Genomic DNA, 18,767 nt, shown 5'->3' on the forward strand with positions numbered 1-18,767 from the left:
ATGGTTTCTAGACATATTGTCTTTTCATGGTCGTTCTTTTGTAAATCATTTGTTTCATTTTAAAATGTAAAAGTGATGATGTGTTTTCCATCACTTGTTCAGCAACAATGATGTCTGGTCGTATTTTGAGTCGCATTTTACACTTTGAAAGTGATGTTGTGTTTCCATCACTTGTCAAAACAAAATAGTGTTTGGCCTTATTGTTGTAAACCATGTCTTGTAGTGATGATGTGTTTTCCATCACTTGTTGAAGCAACAATGATAGGTTGGTCTTGTTGTCATAGCTGAGGTCTTATATTGATGTAAATTTGACCATCGAGTATGTGTTGTGAACTCGTGGCAAGTATGGGACGTTTGGGTCATTAGCTGGTCATGAAATTCAAGCATGTAATTTGAGAAACAATGTACTGTAGGTTGCAGAGGTGGTAGGTGTCAGCTCATCCCTTAAGGCTCCAAAGAACAAAGGTGAAGGAGATGGAAGCGAGGCCTTTCAGGACGCTTGTGATACAGACAAGGTACAGAGAAGTTGCAAATTATTTTTCATGCTTTTGGAGGACCAAAAGCTCCTCAGTGGGGAGGATTGATCCCGGTGGCTCCAGAGACACACACAAGACAAGGAGGACTCAGGAAAGCTCAAAAGTCAAATTTTTTGGATTATGCTCAAACCAGGACCAGAACATAGATCTCATCGTCCTGATTGCGGCGGTGCGAACGATTCGTCAATCCGAGTCCGTATGCGAAAGTTAGAAGCAGTCAAAGTTGGGTTGACTTTTTGATGACTGGGTAGGCTTAAGGAGGCCACAATTTGGAATTTTTCCGGCCACCAGATTCCAGGTGAAATTGTGGGGTCGTTAAATGTCTCCTACGGCTAAAAATATGAATTTCAAAAAAGGGCATTATTTGTTATTAAAACAAAAAAATATATAAATAAAGGGGGTGGGGGCCACCAACCCCACCACCCCCCAACCTACATAACTACATATATAAATGTATGGTGGAGGGACGGGCGAGACCCCCGGCCCCTCCCACGGAACCACCACCACTTTGAAAATTTATTAAGGGTGGGCTGGCCCTTGGGGCGGGGACCCAACCCTCCACCTCACCAAACCCAATGCGACGACAGCAGGAGGTTAGTATGGGGGATGGGCCACCCAAGGCGGGCCCAGCCCAACCTACATTTATTTAAAAAAATGTTTTTTGTGTAAAAAAAGGAGGAGGCGGGGTTTAACCGCTCGACCTCCTCCTTATTAAATAGATCCTTAACCAACTTCGCCAGCGGCCTCATTGAGTAATCCACCCAGAAATTAATATTTAAACCTCATTTTCACATAGTTCTGGGGAGATGGAGGAACCAGGAGTGGGCACGGATTTCGAGACAGGAGGATGTTGTGCACGCAGTTCAAGGCAACATTTTGCAGGAGGGGTGAAATTTCATGTTGTCAGATTTTGACAAATTTTATATGGTTTCAGCACTTCTCGTCACCACGAATGCAATGGAGTTGTCCATTTCTCCATCAGAGTTTTGAATTTTTTGGTCATTTTCAGTATGAGGATGGAACCATGATTGCTGCGAAAACAGGGAGCAGAACCATGAGCCTTGAAATTTTCTTGAGGAGGTAAATTTTCTCCATGTCAGAATATAGTCAAGTTTATACTTGTTTTTCACGGTTTTCTGCAGGGATCGCAATGGCGAGGTTAGATTTTCCATTTGAGTTGCATATTTCCAGTGCAACCATGGAGTAGAATCTTTGAGGAATCTAAAATATTCCTTGAGCCCCCAATTCTCAACTTCTCAGAATTCAGATTTTGGACAGTCGATTTTGCACTATTCGACACCACAAATCTGATGGTGTGTTCAGATTTCTCATTCTCTGATTCTATTCTTCGGCCACTTTTCTAAGTGGAATGCAGGTGTCAACATCCATGTGCAAGCAGTCATTTTCATGCGATCGATGTCGTGAGATCGAGGGTCCGCACAACTTCAAAAAATTGACATCCGCTTCTTCAGATGGCCCTTGGTTGTGAGGTATATGCAGTGTTCATGTACTTCTTTTGCTATGCATTGTGTTGCACAGGTCCTTGATTGATGTTTGATGTGGGATCATGTTTCTCACATGTTTTTATGATTCCTACTTGATGTGATGTTGAATCGCCTATGTGATGTACTTGTTGTCATGATTCATCATGTTATGTGTTGAGATCCCTTTATTGTATATGGGATACTCATGTTGTCATCATGCATGTTTGTTTTGAGATCCTTTTCATGCCATGTTGGCAGGGTGCTCATCATGCATGGGTTTGTGTCAAACTGATAGGAGTCTTTTGCCTAAGAGTTCTTGTAGCAGAACATCTCTTAGAGCCACTTGTGTGAGGGCATTTTCCTTGTATGATAACGACATCACCTCTATGTACATCATCGCTATTGACAACACTTAATGCAGCAGCCTACACCATCTTGACACCGGGGCTCGGAGGTGTAGTCCCTCCTGGACGAACTCCATTATCAATGTCTTATGTTTTCATGTGTTGATGATTGACATGTTTCTCTTCTTTACAGCATGCAGATATGTATTCATTTATGTTCTTTTAAAAATGTAATTTAACACATCATGAAAGTAAAAGGTCTTGGAAGGGTCCTTCGTCACACCCAGACCTGGATCACTTAGTTTCCTTCCCAGCTCTCATAAATATGACTCTCTTCTGTTTTCATTAACAAAATTTTCACAAAAATCCAAATCAACATGCTTCAAACCGGACAAAAATTTTATTGAGTGAAGAATATGCATCCCCTTTCACTCATGTGTTGGAGCCTATGATTCTAGATTGTCATATCTACTACTGTGGAGGTTAACCATTAACGGAATTAGAAATATTATTGAATAAATACAATGTACCAACCTTTTCTCCTTTTTCTATTGTCAGGGCTCCTTTAGTGACCTTCCAGGTTGTCTGTAAAGGTAGTTACACAACCTTCACCTCCCAACTACCCTATTGAAATTAGATTTTTATTCAGATTTGGAAAATTCCTTACCTCCTTCAATAACCATTGGTTTCCATTCTATTGCTTTATAAAAACTTTACCCATTCCAACAATTTTACAGGGTTTATCATCACCCAAATGAACATGTCAAAAATATCTTTTAACATAGTCATGAAAATGTTTCCTATCAGGTGTGGTATGAAATAAGGCCCATGAATCTACCATCCAGGCATCAATAATATTCTCTAATGAAAGAATCAAAGCATCTTGCAACACATCACCTATCACATTCGCTTCATGATTGTTCTCTTTTTGTCCATATCCTTCTTTTCCCTTCCGAGATTTGCAGTCTTTCTTCATGTGTCCTTTCTTCCCACATTTCTAGCACATTATCCTTGATCTGGATTTGGATTTTCCTTTTCTTACTTACTATGATTTCTTGGGCTCCTTCCTCTTTACATTTTTCTTCCCCTAGTCTCTGCAATCAAAACATTACCTGATGTCTCACCGGAACTTTTTTGTCACATTTCCTTGCTAAGAATGACACCAACAACATCATCAAACTTTAAAGTACTAGACCATCCAACTTTCTTGCAATGAGCACAGAAATAAATGAGCCCTAACTTCATCATCAAAATTTACCCCTACAAAACTTAACTGACTAGTAGCTGTTTTAAATTCATTCAAATGATAAAATAGCCATCATCATATTAAATAGACACTTCATAATAAATACCTTATTTGAGGTTGATGGTTTTTCATATCCAATGCCATATTAAACCTTCTATTTTCGTTTCCATTGAAATTTTGAATCCCAATGATGCTGCCAGACACAACTGTACTGTTCCTAGTGCCTTTCTATCGAGAATCTCTCATTTTGCGTCTGTCATACTCGTCAGTTTCTTTGATTTTTCACCCAATGGTAGGTACAAATATTTCTTATACAAATAATCTTCCATTTGCATCTTCCATAGCTGGTAGCTTTGGCCATTAAATTTGTCGACCTTAAACCTACCATCTTACGCAATTGCTCCCACTCGAACTAGGAACCCTTCTCTCATGCGAGTTTATCAGCCAAATAAACCTGTGGCTCTAATACCAGTTGCTAGAAATTAATTAATGTAGCAATTAAATACAAAAAATATTGCAAAAACACAAATACATAAACGCATAAAACAAGGGAGACACATATATACGTGGTTCACCTAGTTTGGAATACATCCACGAAGAAACTACTAGTCCTTCCTTTTATCATTTTTCCAGTAAAATGAAGAGATACAACCTACAACAGATCCGTTGTAATTTCCTCTTCGCTCTCACACAACCTCCTCTCTCTCGCTCTCAGAATATTAATCCATAGTCGTAGTACAATTCCCTCATATAAACCGAGGGGGTGCCTTCTAGGGAAAAATGCTAAATTAACATAAATTTTACCATCATATCATTTGCCTAATGAACAACCCAAATTGACTATGAAATTACAATATTTTACAAGGAAATTTTTCATCTTTTTTTAGCTTCAGGGACGCCACCCTTGAACCCCCATAGGGGGTGGGGGCTCATAAAAGTCGTTGTCGCCCCCTTGGACCCCCCTCACAGCAGTTAAATGGACGGCGTTGCCACCCCGTTATGAAAAGGGATCCAACATGACTGGAACAAAAAAATCTCAACAATCAGGAAGATAATTAGGCTCCACACCTAACAATCAACATGGTGTTGGTACGAGAGGACATATGGCATGCAAATTCAACATTTTTGGATATCCAAGTGGGCCAAAAAATTGTGACATGTGGACCAATCGTGTTGTGCCACATGGCAATAGTGATGTAAGCAAGACGTCATCCTTGAGGCTGCATCTTGGTTGGTTATAAAGGCACAAAGGCAGAAGCTAGTAGCTACAAGTTGACTATGCATCAGGATCACGTGGGATACAACTCAAGCCGACTTCTAGTTAATTGGTCCATGAGTGCAACAGTGGTCCCATTGGGACACATCATACCTAAGGCTTTATCCTAGAGGTTTAGAAGGGTGGACAGGAAAAAGTAACAAGCTGACTTGACACTGGGCTAATGCGGAAAAGCACATGGCCAATGAGAAATGCTTCGGGAAGACCCACAAGACACATCATCCCTGAGGCTTGACCCGGAAGGAAATAAAATGGAGTAAGGGAGAAAGCGATGGGATGACAACGCCTAGACACATCGGCACATACAGGTGAAATCATAGTCCAATCAAAGAAGAGGAAGGGCGGCCCCATGGGACACGATATCCCATAAGGTAGACCCCGGTAGTTTTTAAATGCATAATAAAAATAATGTGGGGATAGAGGAGCTGAGGGTCAATGTTTAGTATCAGGACTTGGTTTTTTGGACACCTTGTGACTAAGGGCGTGGAGGAAGATAAGTCCTTGGGGCTTAAAAGTAAAAAGGTTCACATAGAAGTTAAAGGTTGTGGTTACAACACTTGGTCCTATGGGCCAAAAGGACCACAAATTGTAGAGTTAAATTAAAAGTATTGGTTCAAGCAGATTTTTCCATCCTTACTCTTCCTTGCATGACATGACGAATTAAATGAAAGGAATTCTCAGGTTCTCATTCCTTGAATTAATAAAGTTGCAGTGGCCAAGAAGTTGTACAAAGTAGAGTGATAATTTTTCCCATCCACATTTAGACTAAGAGTTAATTATCAGTATGGAAGAACACTTTGAAGGCCAATCATAGAATTAATTTAGCTATAGAGGCTAAGTATTCAGATGTGTGAGAAAAATGGAGACCATACATGTGCCATAGGTTGATTGAACCAGTTCCATACGCAGGATTTTAATTTAAGACCATGGTGCCACAATATGAAATGAATGTGGTGGTTGACGAGTTGACAAGGAGTGTTTTGCACTATGTCTATGGTGAATAAAAAGGTTCATAAAACATTGAGTCTAGTGTGAAGTTGTATTGTGCATAGAGTGAAGAGCATAAGGGGCTGTAAGTAACCAAGTGTGAGAAGAAGGGTGATTGTGGCTAAGATTTTATAGTTACATAGACAATTGAGGGTCAAGTCCATAGTTGACTGAGCATATTGTAGAGCAAATAGGAAGGTGTTGTGTGGAATAGCTTACCAGGTTTTATATTTTTGTGCATTTGTATAAGCCTTTGTTTTCATGGTCTCAAAATTGTATGAAAAGTAGAACAATTGGCTAGAGCAGGTGGTGGCCTGCATTCATAAGAGGTTGGTGCCTCTTGGAAAGTAGTGGCTTGCTATCTTAAAGGGGTTTGGGGCCTCCTGTGAGTGGGTTCTCACAAACAACTTGATGTAATTAAGTAGGAGTTTAAATTACATCATAATAACAAACATATTGGTGGTTTTCTCCCTTTGGGTTTCCACTTGAAAATACCTATGTCAATATGTGCATGCTACTTAGTTGATGGATTGTGTGTTCATGTGAATGTTTTTCATTCCTTCCTATGTATTGTATTCAGAATGCTCATATAAGTCACTACCAAGAGTGAAAGAAAATTAAGAATTTAGCTTAAAAAAAAAAAACTCACTAATTACTTATTCACCCTCCCAGTAATTCCTTATTCCAACATTTTTTAGGATGGTTAAGCCTCGCAATAGCTCTAGAGTGTTTTCATCATTGTTTGTGGCAATCCATGATTCCCAAGCATAGTCAATTGCTTTGTTTCCTTCAAGTTCATGGTCGATGCCCCCACTTACCAACCTTGATAGAGATAAAATTATTGATCAATATTTATTTTAATTTAATTTAAGTTGTTTTGTAATATTTTTCATACCATAATGACACAGGAGGTTGATGAAAATGAGGTGGTAGTCTTTAATTAGAGTAATGGTTAACTTTATAACGAATCAGCTGCGGGCAAACAGGTTTTTTTCATGTGTTTTTCTTCTAAGGGTCTCGCTTATCCTGACCAATCACCAATGGTCCCACCTTGACTTTCCCACAGACCGAGCACTTCAATCTGCACCGTTGATCTCACTTCCCCAGATCCAATGGATATCGCGTCGTCTGCTCGTAAACTAGCCGAGCGATCTCCACCGTCAAAGTCACTCGTCCAATCGAATGGCGACTACACAATCTTGCGCAGATTCTTACACGGTCGATATCAAATTGGGATCACGCGAGAAAAGTGGTTTTCATCTGCTACATGTCGACCACCAAGGTTAGTCGCGCGGACTTGGAACAATACCATTTACCTCCTTTCGGGCACGCGAGAAACCACTTCCCACTTAGCAAATACAACCCACGTGCTTAATGCATAATTTTAATAAAGGCGCTTTAAGGAAAGGTTTAGTGCTTAACCACAATATTAACCTTTAACACTAATTGACCTTAATTTATAAATAAAGTGTTAAAATAGGGGAAAATACCTGATTAATTCTAGAACACCGATACACAAACATGAATGAACTCCTGCACCAGGATTAACACGCAACACCACACTTAATCATTTGTTCAACAAAATGTAAATTACAGAGTCTTGGCCCTCTCAGCTCGATTACAACAGTTTGTCTGACCTCTATTCAATCTCAAGCCCTATCTCTGTCACATAAAAGCTCGCTCACTCACTCTATTCTCAATCATCTAATCTCTATCATTACATTCTTTTTCTCTTTTATGGATCGAATCCAATCCTAACTGCATTAACAACGCGATCCCTATTTTAATCAATCTAACAATTAAATCTCTATTCTCAAGTTCTGTTACACACCTATACTAACAACTTATCTCTTAGTCTAAAAATAACACAATATTCTAATTATTATAATAATGAAGTAAAGATCATTTTTGAGAGGTCCAACCCTCTCTACTAAACTGACTTTGACCACTCAGGTTAATGAAATTCCTCTTATGTTACCCACAACATGTGAACATACAATCACATTGCTGGCTAAGTCCAGATGCTCCTACATCAGACTCCTGGGGAAGAAAAGAATTATTCATCAAACTTTCAGGGTTTACTCCATACTTTTGCAACTCTGTTGTTGTCAACCAACTAGCATCCTCCACTGGTTGTCCCTTCCATTTGACTAGATACTGAAAATAAACTTATCCTCTAGTTCTTTTGGATACTCTTTTCTCCAAAACAGCTTCCACCTCTTTCTTGACTGTTTTTGGCATTTGTTCTTCCTAGTTTAAAGTTTGAAATTCATCTTCTGTAGGTTCCTTTTGTAGCTCTATCTATGTCTCTTTGTATGGATACAAATCTGCAACATTGAAGATAGGTGATATTCCAATTCCTTCTGGCAATTCAATTTCATAAGCATTAGTTGAAAACTTCCTCACAATTCTGCATGGTCCTATATTTTTCATCTTTAGTTTATTGTAAGTCCCAACAGGAAATCTTTCTTTTCTCAAGTATACCATCACTAGATCTCCCACTTGGAATTCTTTTTCTCTTCTCTTCATATCAGCTCTCTGTTTGTATTTGCCACTGCTTTCCTGCAATTTGTCTTTGACATCTTCTTGTAGTCTCTGCATCTGCTCTGCAAACTCTTCAACTTTTTCACTTCTTGTCTCCTATTTACCCAAATTTCTGAGTTCATACACACCTCTTGGATTCATTCCAAAAACAATCTGAAATGGACTCATCCTAGTACTTCGGTTTGGAGTGTCATTATAAGAAAACTTAGCTTGAGCAAGTGCTAAATCCCACTGCTTAGGATTTTGGTACACTAAACTTCTCAATATGTTGCCCAAGCTTATGTTTACCACTTCTATCTGTCCATCTGTGTGAGGATGGTATGCTGAATCGAAACTGAGGTTAACACCTAGTTTCTTCCAAAGAGCTCTCCAGAAATGCCCAGCAAACTTTTTATCCCTATCAGACACAATACTTACAGGCAATCCATGTAACCTTACAACTTCTAAAAAAAATAGATTAGCAATATGTGTTGCATCACTAGTTTTTTTACATGCAATGAAATGTGCCATTTTGGAAAATCTATCTACCACAACATAAATGGAATCATTCCCTCTTTCAGTTCTAGGTGACCCCAAAACAAAATCCATACTAACTACATCCCATGGTCGGTCTGGTATTGGTAATGGTTGGTACAATCCTATATTTTGGCTTCTCCCCTTAGCATGTTGACATATCCTGCACTTCTCAAAAAATATCTTAACACCAGTTTGCATCTTTGGCCAACGGTAAAAATCATTTACCTGAGCAAAGGTTTTGTCTTGTCCAAATTGACCAGATAATCCTTCATTGTGTTTCTCCTTGATTATGTTTTCCCTCATAGAACATTTGGGAATGCACAATTTGTTACCTTTAAACAATAAACCTCCTTGGATAAGATAATCTAACCACTGACTTTTGTTATGAATTATTGGATTTTGTACAACTGCATAAATATCTTTGAATTCTGCATCATCTTTATACATATCAAACATTTCTTCAAATCCTACAACACCAACTTTTAATTCTTGTACAATGAAATTTACTCTACTTAGAGCATCAACAACTTTGTTCAACTTACCACTTGTATGTTTTATCACAAAAGTAAAACTCTGTAAAAACTCTACCCACTTGGCATGTTTCTGGTTCAATTTTGGTTGGTTGTTTATGAACTATAATGCATGATTGTCAGAATACAATACAAACTCCTTTGGTAGAAAATAATGTCTCCATTTTTTTAAAGCTTACACAATAGCATAAAATTCTTTATCATAAGAAGAATACTTCTTCTTAGCTTCATTTAGTTTCTCACTAAAGTAGGCTATTGGTCTCTGTTCCTGACTCAAAACTGCTCCAATTGCAACTCCACTAGCATCAGTTTCAACTTGGAAAACTTTCCCAAAATCAGGTAAAGCTAAAACTGGTTTCTCTGTAATTTTCTTCTTTAGAAACTTAAAATTTTGGTTTGTTGCTTCTGTCCACTTGAATGGCTGATTAGTCTCTTTGATTGTTTCAATAATTGGTGAACAAATCTAACTAAAACCTCTGATAAATTTTCTATAAAAACTTGCAAGACCATGAAAGCTTCTTACCTCAAATATGTTTCTTGGAGTAGGCCAATTCCAAATTGCTTGGACTTTCTATGGATCCATTTTTAAACCTTCTTTAGAAATTGCAAATCCCAAATAGATTAATTCTTCTTTCATGAAACTACATTTCTTTAGATTTATCAACAGTTTCTCTTTCTGCAGAGTTCTTAAAACCAACTTAAGATGCTCCAGATGTTCTTCTTTGCTTCTAATGAAAACTAAAATATCATCAAAGGTAAACAATGAAAAACTTTCTTGCATATTCCTTCAAGACTTCATTCATTAATCTCATGAATGTGCTAGGTGCATTAGTGAGTCCAAAAGGCATCACTAACCACTCATACAAACCACTATTTGTTTTAAATGCAATCCTCCATTCATCTTCCTCTCTAATCCTTATTTGATGATATCCACTCTTCATATTTATTTTAGAAAAATAATTTGACCCACTCAAACAATCCATCAAATCATCCATGCATGGTAAAGGAAATCTATACCTGATAGTAATCTTGTTTATGGCTCTGGAATCTATACACATACGCCATTCACCACCTTTCTTTGGACTGAGTATTGTTGGTACAACACATGGACTAAGACTCTCTTTGATCAATCCCTTATCCATCAGTTCTTGCACTTGTCTTCCAACTTCTGCATTTCCTTGAGGAGTCAAACTATATGCTGCTTTGTTTGGCAAACTTTCTCCAGGTATTAGATCAATGTGATGACTAATACTCCTAATTGGTGGTAATGCATTTGGTAGCTCATCCACAATAATATCAGCACAATCATTCAACAGAGTTTTGATTTCTTCAGGTAAATCATCTAAGTTTGTGGAAGTTAAAATTACCTTAGGTCTTCTTATGACAGCAAAATGCATTTGTTCATCCTTCTTGACTTCTTGAGGCAATCCTTTCCCACTCATCAACATAACATTGTTTCCAAGCTCCCAAAATCCGGGTGATCGGGACAGATAACAGGACGATGGCGGCGGGAGCAGTCGGTGCGTGGAGTACGTCCTGCGCCACCTGGCCTCACCTGCGGTTTGTATTCAATACACTGGAGAGCTCATTCAAGGCCGCGTTAATGTGGCTCGACGTTTTACACAGGTTCCCCTATTCAAATCCGATGGCGCATACCCATTTCAGCTTTGTTCCTTTCTCTCGCATATTAGGCCTCCTCGCAGGGACAATGCTCGGTTCGGTGGAGGATTCAGGTTTCCAAGGTGCTCAGGCTCGCGGAGAAACCTCAGTGATGGTTTTCCTGGAATGCCACAGCCCCTTCAGCGTTCTCCTATGCTGTATGCCCTCCAGCTCTCTCAATTCTCCGATAATATTGTTTAATCTCCCCCTTCTTGTCTCCCCTGTTCAGAATAGCATTACTGTCTGTCCTGCTCTTTATTCTCTGGGCAATATGACTATCCTGCGACAGAGAATGGGTTGCCGTAGGGGTGGAGTTCGTGGTCGTCCCTTGTGCCATGCCTCATCCTCTTCCGTGGATACATTCCCCGGCTCTTCCTCTAAGAGTCATCCTGCTCCCAGACGAGGGCGTGGTCGTGGCAGGGGACAACGGGTCGCTATATCGAACCCCCTTCATACTCATGAGCACTCGGCCCGCTTTCAAATCCCCTGCACGTTACGCAATCATTCTCTCATTGCCACTGTCATGATTCAGTTAAGTGCGGGCGCATCAGGCATGGTTTCGACAACTCCACATGCTCCATCGAAGCCGAGGGAGGACGTTTTGCCAAGCACCTCACAGAATCAGTGCCAGCAGTGTGAAGTTCCAAAGAATTCAGCTTTCCAGGTTAAGCCTGCTGTGGCGCGTTCAAATCTTCCAGGTGAAGGGGATCCGCCAAAAGAAGAGGGCCTTCCCTCTGATGATGACGACCTCTCCAGTTTCGGTTGTCGAATTGTGGAAGAATCGCCCTCCACTGTTCATGATGTTTGATCAGGTTGTCGTTCTTTTTGAAATTATCGTGTCTGTTCAAAGGAAATGCTCAGTTGTTTTCTGTCTATGTTAACAGTTTGAGTCAATAGTATCACCTCTGTTAAGCAGTTTTGGAACCCCAGTCAGTCCGTGTTTTGTCATGGTGTTTTCAGTTTAAAGGCTCCAGTAATAGTCTTAGATCTAGGCGGTCTGATGCTTGTTTATGTGGATTATCTTCCAAATCTGTCATGCGAGAAAGCCATTTTCCAGGCTAGACCTCTTGAGGCTACCGCCTCGTTGTAAAAGTTTTTTGTATCAATAATAGGAGTAGACTTATTCAGCAAAAAAAAAGAAAAAAGAAAAAAAAACATTTTTTCTAGGCGCTTCTTTGCCTGCTTCATCCTTCAATGGTAGCAGTGTGTGTTTATTTCCATCCTTCTCCAGAGTGTAAGTATTCCTTCTCCCATCATGAATAGCTTTTTGGTCAAACTGCCAAGGTCTTCCCAGCAATATGTCGCATACATCCATTGGCATTACATCACACAATATCATATACTTATAAGTACCAATTCGTATCTCTACCTTGAATTGTTATGTCACAATAAGTTGATGTCTGTTTTGCATCCATGATACTTTGTAAGGAGTATGGTGTGTTGTTTTCACTAGTCCTAACTTGTCCACAATTTTTGTAGAAACAAGGTTATCAATGGTTCCACTGTCAATTATCACTTTGCAGCATTTTCCCTTGGACTTGCATTTAGTTCTGAATAAACTCTTTCTCTGAGCTAGTTCTCCTGTCTCTTTCTCTGCCTTAAGAAATACCCTTTTCAACAACAAATATTCTCATGCTTCATGTGATTCTTCCTCGTTTGCAATTTGAGGTTTTTCTTCCTTTTCCTCAGCCACATTCACATTCCTCTGATTTGTTGCTTTATTATGAGGACAGTCCCATGATCCATGTCCCCATTCTCCACATGTATAGCATTGAATTTCTCTTCCTCGGCCTCTTCCTATGGGTGCAAATATTCCTCTAGTAAATTCTCCTCTCTGTGGTGGTCTACTACTTGAACTTCCTGCTTCACTCGAATGGTGTTGAAATATTGGTCTATTAGTTCCTATACCTCTTGTTGAACTCTTTCCTCTGTTCCTTTTATTTTTCTTCTTCAACGTCTTCTCTTCTGCCTTCAAAGCAACTTGATAGGCATCTTCAATTGTCTTCGGACTCAGCAAACTAATTTCATCCTGTATGTCGTATCTCAAGCCATTGATATACCTAGTTACCTTCTCTTCATCATCCTCTACGTGTCCTGACTCCTACTCTAATGTTCAGCTTATAAAACTCTTCTGTATATTATTTGACAATCATCCCTTTTTGTCTCAAGTTTTGTAATTGTCTAAAAAGATTTAACCCATAATCTTTTGGCATAAATTTGGCTTTCAATTTACTTACCATTTTATCCCATTGTTTGATCTTGGACTTCCCTTTTCTTGCTATGGATGCTTGTAATTCATCCCACCAGATAGCTACATGACCCTTCAATCTAGTAACTGCAAATTTCACTTTCTTTTTGTTACCAACATTCTCATCATAGTCAAAATACTTGTTTAATGAACTGATCCAGTCCATCAACTCTTCTACATTGAGATTCCCATCATACAAAGGTATTTCCATATTTGGTCTTCCACTTGCTTTGGCCAACACCTTGAGAACTTTGGCAGCTTCACTTTCAACCTCTTCTTCTTCCTCAGAAGATTCTTCTGTCGCACTGGCATCTCCTTCATCAGTTGCTCTCCTATGAGTAGTCTCCATTGTCTCCATCCTTGTATGCAGACTCTAGATCTCATCTAGCAAAACTGCATTCGCTACAGGTCTCCCCTAACCTATGCCAGCTCCTCTCCTCGGTGGCATGTTTACAGTAGAAAACTTAATCTCTATGCTCTGATACTAAAATGACATAGGAGGTTGACGAAAATGAGGTGGTATTCTTTAATTATACTAATGGTTAACTTTATAACCAATTAGTTGCGCGCAAACAGGCTATGTTCATGTGTTTTTCTTTTAAGGGTCTCGCTTATCCTAACCAATCACCAATGGTCCCACCTTGAATTTCCCATAGACCGAGCGCTTCAATCTACACCGTTGATCTCACTTCCCCAAATCCAACGATATTGCGTCGTCTGCTCGTAAACTAGCCGGACAATCTCCACTGTCGAAGTGACCCGTCCAATCGAATGGCAGCCACGCAATCTCACGCGGATTCTTGCATGGTCAATATCAAATCGAGAGTGTGCGAGAAAAGTGGTTTTCCTCGACTACCTGTTGGCCGCTAAGGCTAATCGCGCAGACTTGGAACAATACCATTTACCTCCTTTTGGACGCACGAGAAACTGCTTCCCACTTATAAAATACAACCCACATGCTTAATGCATAATTTTAATAAAGGTGCTTTAAGGAAAGAGTTTAGTGCCTAACCACAGTATTAACCTTTAACACTAATTGACCACGATTTATAAATAAAGTGTTAAAACAGGGGAAAATACCTGATTAAGTCCAGAACGTCGATACACAAACACGAATGAACTCCTGCACCAGGATTAACACGCAACACCACACTTAATCATTTATTCAACAAAATGTAAATTACAGAGTCTTGGCCCTCTCGGCTCGATTACAATAGTTTTTTTGACCTCTGTTCAATCTCAAACCCTATCTCTGTCACACAAAAACTCGCTCACTCACTCTATTATCAATCATCTAATATCTATCATTACATTCTTTTTCTCTTTTATGAATCGAATCCTATACTAACTGCATTAACAACTCGATCCCTATTTTAATCAATCTAGCAATTAATCTCTATTCTCAAGCTCTGTTACACACCTATACTAACAACTTATCTCTTAGTCTAAAAATAACACAATTTTCTAATTATTACAATAATGAAGTAAAGATCATTTTCGAGAGGTCCAACCCTTTCTACTAAATTGACTTTGACCACTCAGGTCAATGAAATTCATCTCATGTTAGCCACAACATGTGAACATACAATCACATTGTTGGCTAAGTCTGGATGCTCCTGCATCACATAATGTAAACATGTTCAATCACATACCTCTATCAACTCATAAAATATTTCTATATATTCAATAGTTCATCAACATTTAATGGTGGTGACAACAATGGAAAGAGGGTGTTTCTTAGAGTTGGTGCATAAATCCTAAATCAATTACTATTAATGTGGAATATGTTATTTTATCATTAAATCCAATCTATTATGTTCTCACTTGTATCATGAACATGTTATAGTGGTGTCATTATGTCATTCCTAGCCTACCTAACACAAGTATACACAACTAGGAATATTACATTTGATTGCATTTTGCTTGGATAGTTGATTGTAAATACAATAGAAGTTAGGGCCATGGTTGCATGGAAGGCTGGTGAGCAATGTTTGATAAAAATTAACTTACTATAGAATATAACATTGCTAGGAATTATGTAGAGAAGTCCATGAACTAAGCATTGAGGAAGTGCATCAAGTTGTCATGGTGTAAGGTTTCAAGTGAAAGAATTAGGGATTGGAAATGTAGAATGAGGAAATATTAAATGTGATATAGCATGGCAACGTGATCATAAAACACAATGAAATCAACTGAGAGAATCATGAGCTAATTCTTGTGATTAAAGGTAGCACACATTGATATGGTATTTCTTGGTCATATCCCTATTTTGGAGTACCTTATAAAACACTATAATGTGTGTTTTTCCAGTTATACTAGTTATTAACAAGATTATTATATAGAAATGGGTACTAAAATGATGTCATTGATTGTGCTGAAAGTTGCTTTATACAACCCAAGGTGAGGGAAATGTGTAATTTCTTTTGTGCTTAACATGGGGTTGACCTATGACATTTAAAAATATATATTTATAGCAAAAGGTTAATAACTAAAATATTTCAATATCGACCATAAATAATATATTTCATTCCCATATTAACTAAAATAATCTCATACCAAATTTATATGTGAAGAAAGAGTGATTTAAAGTTAAGAAAAAACTATCGACATAAAGCAAACTATTTCAATATAAACTTCATATGTATAATGAAAGTAAAAAAAATATTTATGGTTGAAGCATTTCAATGATGTGTTACTCCATATGATGTAGATGTTAATTCATTTTTCACTCAATGTGGAGTTGACATATGAAATGCATATGCAAGAATGCACACATTGAACATTTCAATGATGTACTATTAAGTATAAGTGAGAGTTGTACTTCCTTTCATGGAATTGGAAGGAATTACAACTCTCACTTATCCTAATCCCCAATGCATATCCATCTTAAGCCAAGATCTACCATGTGTAAAAAAATGATGTCCCTTGAGTTGAAAACACTTTTTAGATTCAAACAAAGTTGAGGAAATATTTACAAATAAAAGGATTTGATCCTTCTTAGCGCATTGCTAAATTCAATGTTAAGAAGGAACTATGTTGGTGATTAAAACATGTCAATCGTGCGCTACTAAATCCATAGGAGATGTTTAATTCCTTCAATTATCAATATGGATTTAACACATGGCATATATATATATATATATATATATATATATATATATATATATATATATATATATATATATATATATATATATATATATAAAGATATGAAGAACCAACATAGATCCATCTTAGCTCCATAACTATCATGTGTGGAAAGGATTAAGTCCCTAGATGTGAAAAGTTCATTAAATTGAAAAAAGTTGAGGAAATGTTTAAACATCAAGGGATTTGATCCCTCTTAATACATGATAGATTTAGGGATAATATGGATCTATGTTTGTATTATAAACATCCATATCATTGGTTGATTTATGTCATTCCCTAAAATAAATACGGGAAGTTAGTTATTTAAGTAATTCTCTCCAAGGTAGCAAGAAATCCTATTATGTTTTAATTCTAATAAGGTATGAATGAGTCTAAATATATTTGGTAATATTGTTCAATTATTACATTTAAAAAGGTAAAATACACTCTAAAACTCAATATAAATGAGTTATGTAACATTATTTGACGTTAATTTAAAAAATATATATATATATATATGAAAAAACTTAATTATATTAATTAAACAAAAAAACATAATAATTATAAAAAACATTTAATAATGTAATAAACAACATAAATCTATATTAATCTATAAAAAAAATAGTGATTATAAAAATATATTTAATAATATAATGAACAAAAATCAATCTATTTTAATCTATAAAAAAATATAGTAATTATAAAAATATTTAATAATAAAATTAAAAACAAAGTTTCATTTTATTTTTAATTTTTTAAATAATAAAAAAATTATGCTCAATTTTACGTCGTAAGATGTTCCCTTTGAGAAGAAGTCCCCTCCTGTGCCACTGTTTTGTGGCATGGATTATGTGTTAGACGATAGAGTGTTTTCAGTCATTGGTTTAATATGTTATATGTCAAATTCTCATCATCTTTATCGAACCTTCCACAAGACATAAAAAGGAGACCATGCTCTGCTAGGGTTTGTTCTCAGTCCTTTATGTGGTCTTCGTCCAAGTTGTATATAAAATTGTTGTTTATTGTGGCATGCTCTTTTACGCTTGAGTTGGAGTTCTTCTTGCTCGGAAGTCGCTTGTTGCTTGGCAATAGTTTGTGCTTCTTTCTGTTCTCTGCACGAAATTTTGCAACTTGTGTATTTTTTTTCAAAACATTTGATAACCCCGTCCTTTTATGTTATCTATACAGGTATTGTGGTCTGGTTCCTACGGATTTTACATGTATTTAAATTAAATCTCTTACCAGTGTCGGTTGCATTTGGTTCCTAGATGAGGGTTTCATTTTTCAATTTCTAACTTTTACCTTCCATTCTGATGTCCACTACTTCATGATACCTTTGGTTCTTACGAGACTATCTTTTATGGTTCACCAAGATTATAGGTAAAAAAAAAATTTAATTCTTTGAAATCTATGGAGGATTTCTTGTTGTTGGTTTAATATGTCAAATTCTCGCCCTCTTTCCCGGACATTCCACAATACATATAAAGGAAACCACACTCTTCCAAGGTTTGCTCTCATTCCTTTTTGTGGTCATATTCCAAGTTGTAAACAACATTGTTGTTTCTTCTTCAAGTTCATATGGGACTATCTTCCATGGTTCGCCAATATTACATGTAAAAAAAAAATTCTAAAAACTTTGCTAGAAATCTACAAAGGATTTATTTTCGTTCTCTACTAGACATTTTGCAACTTGTGTGTTTTTTTTAACATTTGATAACTCTATCCTTCTATGTTATCTATGCAGGTATTTTGGTCTGGTTCCTATCGAATTTGATAGGTATTTACATTAAATATCTTACTAGTGTTCGTTGCATTTGGTTCCTAGACGAGCGTTTCGTTTTTCAGTTTCTAATTTTTATCTTCCATTTCATTGTCCACCAGTTCGTGATACCTCTGGTTCTTACGGGATGATGCCAACATTAAAGTTCAAATTTCAAGTTCTTGGGAGGTTGAATACTAACATTAACATGTTTCCACTTCAATTTAAAACAAAATGTTTTGTTTTCTTCCCTTCCTCTGAGTATCCAACCTTTTGCCTCTCTGAAATGGATGTTTTTCGCTACCATACATAACTCTCACACAAAGAAGCGCAAGTGTACACTTTTAACCCCATGTCTGCCAACAATGGGAGTTTCTTCGATAAAATGTTGTTGTGTCTGGTATAGCAGCATTTGTCACCTTTATATACTTGGTGTTATGAGTCATGGCCTTGGGCAGCCCTTTCCCTTCAAACTTGGTCCAATTATTAAAAAACATTATTTTAAATTC

This window comes from Pinus tabuliformis, chromosome 4_2, assembly GCF_031772625.1.
Source record: "Pinus tabuliformis cultivar Carrire ecotype Pingquan chromosome 4_2, CPIR1, whole genome shotgun sequence".
Classification (NCBI taxonomy): Eukaryota; Viridiplantae; Streptophyta; class Pinopsida; order Pinales; family Pinaceae; genus Pinus; species Pinus tabuliformis.